The sequence below is a fragment of the Rattus norvegicus genome, chromosome X (genome assembly GCF_021556685.1).
Source record: "Rattus norvegicus strain SHRSP/BbbUtx chromosome X, alternate assembly SHRSP_T2T, whole genome shotgun sequence".
NCBI classification, from domain to species: Eukaryota; Metazoa; Chordata; class Mammalia; order Rodentia; family Muridae; genus Rattus; species Rattus norvegicus.
Window position 1 is genome coordinate 36,918,026 of NC_141554.1, and position 9,190 is coordinate 36,927,215.

Sequence of the window (9,190 nt, forward strand, 5' to 3'; positions counted from 1 at the left end):
GCACTTCTTAGCATTAAACTCACTGCCTTGGCTTGAGGCTCTTCAGCCCTTCCTAGAACCACAGAAGTCTGGGTTACCCCATGTACCCCTTCTTCTGTGTCTTTGTATCCACACACCTTTGTACCTGATGGACCTGCACATCTGGGGACTTTGAAGATAGCAGAGCGGCATTGACTATTTCCACAATGAAGTGTAGCCTTAGGCAGTTGGGTATTGGAGGAGCACAAGGGCAGACCAAGCTGGTGACAGAAGAGGCCTTTGAAGCTGATAACATTTGTCCCTTTACTATAGGAGACATACCTGTCCAACAAAGCATCAACCCCCTCAGAAAAATAAAAGAAAATGAGTAATTGGTTCCCCTACATTGAAAAACAAGAAATATAAGATCAAGTAGGAAATGAATCCAATTCATGTGATAAAAGAAAAAGACACAATGGCAGAACATTAACAGGCAGAATAAAGTGCCAACCTGAAACTGAGTGATCTTTCCTAAAGGAAGGTTTTTTATAGGCATCCAGTTACTTGCGGGGAATCTCTGCCTAGGGAAGGGTTGACTACAGAAAGCTGGCCTTTCTCCCTGCAACTTTCACTACCTACATCCTGACATCACTGGTCCCATGGATTACCCAGACACAGAGGATTTTCCTGTATCGAGAGCCCAAGGAAACATGCTGGAATTCTTTCTGTTTGTTCCAAGTAACACAAGGGGTACACAGACTGCCTGTGTCCTAGTCACCTCCCTGTTCTTTGTATCTGGGGAAAAGTAAGGTAACCCACATATATCTCCTCCCAGTTGGGTGATACCTTACACTTGATAGGGGCAAGAGTGAGAAGTAACACATTTAACCTGTCTACCGAGGCTGGCCTCCCTCTACCTTAGCAGAACTGTTCACAGTTTAATTTCCTGAATATTGCACCGCACTGAAAACCAAATGGCAATTCTCTAAACTTCTCTGCTTGGTATTCCTTTCTGTGCTGTGGTACTCCAATAATCAATAAATCATATCTTTGCCATTTGGATACTGATGGTTTCCTTCCTTTGAATAAACAGTATTGGCTTTTAATGACCAAAATCTTAAACCTTCCTGATACCACTCATAGGTCATAATCTTCTGTGCATGTTAAGACACATAAAGTCAACTAAGACTGGAAACTTAGCTGAGTCTGAAAAAAAATGCTTGCCTTTTAAACATGAGGGCCTCAGTTTGATCCATCCCCAAAGCACACATTAAGAAAGAGGCACACAAAAAAGGCTGGGCATGTGGCTGCACGCTTGTAATTCAGGCACTTGGGAAGCAGACAGGAGAATCCCAGAGCTCAAAAAGTAAAAATGGTGACTAGTGTCGGAAGAAAAGCTTGGGAGATTGTCCTCTGGATACCATACACACACAAACACCCCCAAATTTTCAAGAAAATTGGTTTAATTGAGCAGACAAAGTATATGCACATTACAGGGCAAGGATTTGGTCCTTGGAACTCAACAGTTTTCATCCTAACAGCCTGACTCTGTATCATAAAATTGTGGGGTTTATGGGTAAGGGAAATGCAAATCCTACAAGTCATTCTTTCTCCCAAGATTACATGGCTATGCTACTTGAGAGCCAAGTTGCCCTTCCTTCCCTCTTGTAATTCCTGTTAAAAAACAACCAAGGCCGCCTCATCTGAGAATGTTCAGATGTGCACATATAACACATATAGACACACACGCACACACACACACACACACACACACACACACACCATATTCTGGGAAGGGGGTATCTCTAGACATGAGTGTGTGCATGCACACACACCCCTCCCCCAACACACACGGTGGGATTTTTAGTTTCTAAGCTACAGACTATTCTGGGCTACCTCAGTTTTTCTTGAGTTCAGTTAAGAGCCAGAGACAATGTAAGCATATGTTTAGTTAAGCAAAGCAAATACTCAGAAGGGAGATTCAAGTGGGCCGTCCCAGGACAGGGAGCAGCCCAGTAGGTTGTACAGTGTAAATTTTAAAGGGGTTCATATAAATGTTTTTAAGTAGGTGCCATACTCATGGAGTAAGGGGATCCCTTTTTTCCTCTTCTATTATGATGGACTGAAACTCCTTTTGGAGGTATTTCTTCTCAAAATATAGAAAAATCCACAAAAGTGGAAGAGATATCCACACAAGTGATACATTACAGATGTCAGATTTTTTTTTGAGGCTGCCATCCCTTCATTAGTGCACTTGTGTGGGAGAGGGCTGGGGTGCTTTAGTTTGGTTTGTTGGTGGCATAGGGCTTTACTGTCAGCTCCTAGAAGTTAAGCTCAGGTCTTTGTTCTATAGACCTGACAAGCCATTCACAGTGGAGCTGCCCTCTTGAAATCTCTTCTTTTCAAAAGGACCCAGTTCCTTTTTAAATTTCTGCCTAATTAGGTCATGCCTACGCAGGGCAATCTCCTTCAGTAGGAACTCAAAAATAAAATTCTTTTGGAACCTTAATTAATTATGTCTGCAAACTCCGCAATATAGCTTAATTAGAATGATGTAATGTTACATTCTCACACCCCACCCCCACAGGCAAGTAGACAGTTCAGAGAAGGCTGTGTTAGGCAGGACCTGAAACATTTCCCAATTCTGTACCCTAGGAAATAGGGTCAGAGCTCAACCTTGTCTTCTGTGATGGATGGATTTGACGTCACAGATGTTTCCCAGGTGAAAGAACGTCAACTAGAGAACTTCAGATAGGCACCAAGTGGCAGACTCTGGGATAGTCTGTCTCTAGCCTAACTTCAGTCCACACAAGTGAACTTTCTGTGACTACAAATCTTAAGACAAAGCACAGCCCCCGCCTTGAACATTAATTCTGTCCTAATGACTCTCCAAAAAAAGAAAAAGATTCTGACAATGAGTTATTTTGCTAGGACAAAAGGCACTTCCAGTAATTGTGTACTTTTCTAAATGATACTCTAGTAAAAACAACTCACCTTGTAAAAATGTCTCTTTCCTTTCGGAAGAATCCGTCCATTTTAACAGGTTTCTTTAAAGTTAGTTTTCTTAGACATAAGGATTCTCTGTGAAAAGAACTAAGTGAAAATGTTAAAACTATAAAAGGGGTGGAATGAAGAAGAGAAGAACACATACTCTCTTTTCCAGGACCTCCTTGCAGGTTCTATCGATATCAAAGCTGTCCCGGTTATTTTGAAACAAATTCTGATGCCTTAAAAGCGCACGCGCACGCGCGCGCGCACACACACACACACACACACACACACACACACACAAATCCTCTGCATTTTCAAGTAGTTCTCAAGCTGTATGTGCATGTTGAATATCACATTGATTTCATAATTCATTTTAGAATTTGTGTGTGCGTAACTTTCCGACTGTGATAAAATCTCCAGACCTGTGATAGTGTCCCTTTCCTAGCCACTCCCTTTCCTAGCTGGAGCTGGGATTACAACAAACTAAGAAATAAGCTGCCTTTCCCTAATAGCAGTGCAGACCATGGAAGCATAACTTGTGATGTTTCAGAGTATGACATGGAATGGTTTTGTGATATGTTATATTAAGAATATGTGATTCTGTTCACTGGGGATGGAAAACTGGATGTGATTAAGGTAAGACCAGAATCACTTATATTCTTTCTTATATTACCACACAGTTTCCTCGAGTCGAACGTTTTGCCCTTAAATTCGCACTGAAATGCTCTCAGCCAGGAGCATGCAGACGCAATAAAGCAACAGGAGTCAGAAACCCAAAGATTGTTGACAGCTGACAACTAAATGTCACACCAAAAGTGCTTTCACAATTTGAATCCTGTGACTCCAAATACTCCCTTTTACTGGTGCTGCAGCCTGTAACCTCCTGTAGGGGGTTATTATTAGGAGGCCATAAAAACAGTATGACGCAGTCTTTTTCAATGTGGCTCGCCTGATAGGTAGTTGAAAGAGAATGTTGAAAGGAAATGGACTTAAAATTCAAATCTTTTACAATTCCAGTACTTCCCTGAGATTTCTGAAAATATTTAAGTAGTAGGCAATAAAGGCGGAGGACCATTTCACACAAGCTACATTCTAAAGTCACTGCTTAGGAAAATGTCATGACAGGCATAGAAATCTCCAACATGATGAGTGTTTTCTTTCACTGTAATAGCAGATAAAGTATTTGTTTTATTTTTACTGTTTTAGTGCGAGGGCAGAGGTAATGTATTATAATAGGCATTTCTTTATTATTTATTTACATGTTTAGTCAGCGCCGAGATTCAAATCCACTGCTACATGTGTACTACACAAGTACTCTACCCATAAGGACACCTCTAGCAGACTGCATATCTTTAAAACAACATGCCAGGGCCCTAGAGAGACAGCTTAGCAGTGAATAGCACCTAGCTGCTCCTGCAGAAGTCCCAGGTTGCATTCCCAGGACCTACCTGACCACGCCCAACTGTCTGTAACCTCAGTTCCTGGTGATCTGACTCTTCTGCCCTCTGTGGTCACTGCATTTAGCTAGAACACATATCTACATACATGCGGGCAAAAAGTATGCATACATGAAAATCAATAAATCTTAAAAAAGAAAGATTCTTTTTTATCAGAAAGATTCTCTTGCTTTAAGAGTCACAAAGGAATTGAGGAGGTGGACTAGTTTTTTGTCTTACTTTTGCTTCATGTTACTGTCAAAAGCAATTGGAGGGGGGCTTTATTTTAGCTCTGAATTCCAGGATATAGGCCATCATCCTAGACACCCACTGCTGAAGGAGCTGGAGAGAACTGATTACACTGTAGCCATAGTCAGAGAAATAGATACATACTCGGGTTCTGGATTTTATCTTTTTATCACCACAGGGCCCAGCCCATGGAATGGTGCTACACACATTCAGAAGTCTCCACTCCAATTAACTGAATTAAAAATAATCTCTCACAGGCATGCCCAGAAGCCGACCTGATCTAGACAGTTTCTCGCTGAGACTCCCTTCCTAGGTGATACTAGATTGTATCAAGTTGACAAGCAAAACCAACCATCACAACTTTCTGCATTCTAAGTGGTGAGAGCCAAGTCCAAGTGTGGGTGCTCATATATGGCTAGAGTCAGACTGGCAGTCTTCTTTTTGTCCTTAAGGAAAGAAAGGATCATCTCACTTCATTCTAGAATCTATTCTCATTATTAGAGCTAAACAATACTTGTGGAAGATCATCAATAACTGCCTTATTGCTTCATTGAGTGGATTTACTATGACCCAAACTTAAGGTGAGTTCTTGTTACAGTATGTGGCCATATCAATGCACTAGGTTTCCAACACAACAGACTCCTCCTTTCCTTCTTCTATGAGCACCCTTTAATTTCCGTTAACAGAACCTATTCCCTCTTTAAGACGCTAAAGTTAGAATGGTACTCGACTCCCTCTCTTTAACTGAACTTCTACATAACCATGGTAGCAAGCAACATTGGAAAACCATTACTCCTTGTGTATTTGTATCCCAGATCAACTGTTTGGAGTCTCCACACATGTACCTACTACCAACGTAGGAATGCAAGGGCCCAACATAAATGAGAAAACCAATTCATAATCTCACACCTGAGTTTGCTTTCTAGTATCCATTTGAATGGACGCTTCATTTTAATAGATGATACCACTCTCCATTTATACCACCTAGGAATATGATGTTCATCCTTGATACCCATGCCTTCCTTTATCTATATCTAAATCTACTTCTATCTACCTATCATCTATCATTCTTTATTTCTTTCTCCCCCTTCTACCCCTCTACATAACATCATAGATTCTTTCACCTGGATATCTGCAAGAGTCTCAAAGGATCTAGACAACTTCTGCATATGGATTCAAGAATACACAGGGCATAAGAAATTGAATCTGGAGAGATTTGATTAAAGTCCTCAAATGGGCCCACCAAGATGATTGAAACTGTATTGGAGAGGAGAACCAACTCCCAAAAACTACCCTTTTACTTTCACGTGTGCAGTGGAACACATCACACAGACACACACATACACACATACATACACACACATGCATACGGCTGTGTAGGCCATATGCTTGCTGCTTCAGCCTCTGTGAGTTCATATGAGTTTTGCTCAGTCGATTCAGAAGGACTTGTTCCCCTGGTGTCCTCCATCCTCTCTGGCTCTTACATTTTTTATGCCTCCTTTTCTATGGAGTTCCCTTAGCTCTGAGTAAACTATTTTTCTTTGGGTTTCTCTATTTGTTCCCTTATGCCATAGTAGGAAGCCTTTCTGATGATAGGAATACAACACCAATCTATGAGTATAACAGAATATCATTAGTAGATATTTTATTGTTTCTTTTTGTAAACCAGCATTATTTCATTTTACCCCAGGCCTCTGAGCTATCTAGTCTCTGATTCTTGGTCTGTCAGTGTCAAGCTTGGGTTCTGTCTTGTGGAGTAGGCCTTAATCAAACCAGACTTTGGTTAGCTACTCCCACAAGTTCTATGCCACCGTCGTCCTAGCATATCTTGCGGGCAGGACATATTGTAGGAGAAAGCATTTGTGTTTGAGGTAATGCTTACCTTTCAATTTGAATAGACTTATAACGCCTAGCAGAACAAAAGCAGTGATTAAAATATATCTTATATTTAAATATCTGTATAATGTTTTATTAGCACCTCATCCCCTATGAGATTCTAAACTACCTAAGAGGACTTAAAAGGAGTGAAGTTGTTGATCATGGAGTCCCAGCATGAAAAAGAAAATGGCTAGAATTTTCAAACTAGAAAATTCTTAAGTTCTGCACTTGTATTCTTCCTTTACTTTTCTGGATTCCCTCCCCCTGTACATAAATTTGCATCCATTAGCACAGCTTTAGACACAGCATATAACAGTACTATAGAACCCAGAATAATTGATCAGGGGCCGTACTGGTAAGTGGCTATAAGTAGGGCCATTGTATTTTTAGAAAATGCAAAACTGTTTCTTCCATTATGGCTTCAATAGAGAGGAACACTGTTGGGGCTTCCCCAAATCTTTGGTGAGCAGGTAGCTTTTTTGACCTTGCTCATATCCTAGCAGGGAGAGCTATGACCCATGTAATGCTGCACCAGACTACTTCTCTATGTTCTGTCTTTCAGCTTGGCAAATCATCATTTTCTGAAGTAGTCACTCCCAACACTCCTTCAGCTCACACTGGAACGAAAAGTGGCCATTTCATATAATGTTAAGAACTGTGGCATTGGCCATATTGATTCTCTCCTTATAAGGTTTCTCAGAATCTCTTTCTGTTTTGTTATGGTGCTAGGGATGGAATTTAGGGCCTGTTACATGCTGGTCAATTGCCCTACATATACAACTCAAATGTGTTAGAATCTGTAAGTAGTGATGTGCATAATGACTTTTTTAGTATAAAAGTTATTTCCCAAATTTGCAAAGCATTGTTTAAATGCAAATTAGAGGTAAAGGTCTCTTTTGAACATTTGTATGTCTCTCTCGTCCTTCTTTTTCTGGTCTTTCTCACTCACGTTTTTGTTCCTTCTCTCTCTGTGGATTGGTTGAATATAGAAAGGGTACCTGAGGCTCACTGAGATCCAAGGTCACCATGAATGCCACTATTGTTGTCTGCTGACTACCTTCGGGGCTCTGGCCAACCCACACAGAGCTTGGGATCCAAACTCCTATTAAGCAGTTATTAGCAGCAAATATTCACTCAGGGTGAACCAGATAGACCCCACCGAGGCATTATTAAAATCCTAACCTTAGGGGAGCTCATTACAGATACAGCATGTTAGTATCCACACAACACCTGTTTCATGTTTGTGCTGTTCTCTAGACTAAACTGCACATAGTTTCATGGCACCCGGCTTCTTCATGTGTTCGTGACATTTCTCTAGGAGTCTTCTTGCTATTTTATCTTCCCCCAAGCTCTTTTCATTCTTCTGACATTTTAAATTTCAATGATTCTGACACTGATCTTTGGCTAATTGTTCCCATTAACCCTTCTATTTTATGGCTTAAAATCAATATACATTTTTATTAAAGGCTTGGGGAAAAGAAAAGGTTCTGTCAACTTCCTATATATAAATGCATTTTATCTACTCCAGGCACATCTTGCTGCTACTTATTGAATCGAATGTTCTTTAACTCGATTATAGGTGAAATTTCCACATCTCTTTTCTTGCCCATGGGACTCATTATTCAATATTGCATTTTTCTGCCCTACAGTAAACAGCATGCATAATAGCATTAGACTGTTTGCAAGGCAGTCCCTAAACAAGCAGTGATTGAATCAAATGGACCGAAAGTTCAACATTTCATAGGGTCACACAACTATGAGGGATAGAAAACTAGTTTGTCCTCTCTTAGCTATGAGCTGAAAAAAGCCAGTCAATCATAATGGGGATATAGAAGCATCAAAAAATATCACTTCTTAAGCAGGGTCAGATGACCTTGAAGACAGATCAATAAGGAATCCTTAGACCTATTCCAGAAGTGTGTTAGAGGGACTCATTGAACTAAAAGCCAGAGTCTGACTAAGAAGAGTTGAGACTTGGCTGAAGATTCTGAATTTTTAACGTGCCAGGCATGCTCATGTCAAAGATCCTGGACTATCCTTTGAGGAAGAAAACTGTAGAGTTGTTAGAAAAGACTAGCCAGTGACTAACCACCAGCCGGGCAGATGTCTCAATGAGTAAAGCACTTTCTCAACAAGCAAGAAGATCTGAGTCTGTATCACCAGAGCCCACACAAAGCTGAACATTGTAAAGCGTGGGCTGTAATCCTAGCACTCCTGTAGGCATAGAAGAAATGGAGCCAGGAGAATTTCTGGTATCCGTAGCAGTAAACAAGAGATCCTATTTCAAATAAGATGGGTGATAAGGACTGACACATGAGTTAGTCCTTTCAACTCCACAAGTGCACTATGGCATACACATATTCACACACATGGGCCTATTCTCTTTCTCTCTCTCTCTCTCTCTCTCTCTCTCTCTCTCTCTCTCTCTCTCTCTCTCTCCCTCTCTCTTTCTCCTTGTCTTTCTCTCTATCAACACACACACACACATACACACACACACACACACACACACACACAGAGAGAGAGAGAGAGAGAGAGAGAGAGAGAGAGAGATTGATTGATTCTAGGCCAGATTTAACATATACAATACCAAATCATTGTTTGGATATGTAGAAAGGTATCAATAAACAAACTAGTTTTTGTCATGAAACATGTTCATTTTACACGTGGGTAATTTA